Genomic DNA, 563 nt, shown 5'->3' on the forward strand with positions numbered 1-563 from the left:
CCCCGCCGCCAGCCTGGCTCCCGCAGCGCCCAGGCGGCCCCCAACCTCGGGCCCGACTCCCCGCGCCGCAGACCGCGCTTACCTGCTTACATGGCCCCGTCGGTGCCCCGGAGTCCCGCGTGGAAAGGCTGTCGTCCGCGGCGGCGGCGGAGCCCCAATTCCCTAAGGAATTGATTCCAGTGGCCGGCGGAGGAGGGGCGGAGGGAAGGAGCGGGCGAAAGGGGAGGGAGGTTTCCGCCGCGATCCCGGCGCACCGACAAGGAGAAAAGGAGAGCCACCTAGGCACGGGGTCGCCCCGCCGGAGGGGGCCCGGGGCCAGGAGGCCACGGAGGAGGGGTGAGGTGGGAGGGGTGTCTGCGGCTCCCCGCGGGCCGGAGCCGGGAGGGCGCGCAGCGGAGCGAGGAGGAGAGCGGCAACCTGCCCCCGGACTGCGCCGGCTGCGCCCGCTCGCTCGCGGGAGGGGGAGGGAGAAAAAGTTGGGCAGAACTTTCCGGGGCCGCGAAAGCCCGGGCGGCAGGAAATGCGAGCGGCCGGGAGAGGCGGGAGGAAGGGGCCCTGCGATG

The sequence above is a fragment of the Crocuta crocuta genome, unplaced genomic scaffold (genome assembly GCF_008692635.1).
Source record: "Crocuta crocuta isolate KB4526 unplaced genomic scaffold, BGI_CrCroc_1.0 scaffold3, whole genome shotgun sequence".
Lineage (NCBI taxonomy): Eukaryota > Metazoa > Chordata > Mammalia > Carnivora > Hyaenidae > Crocuta > Crocuta crocuta.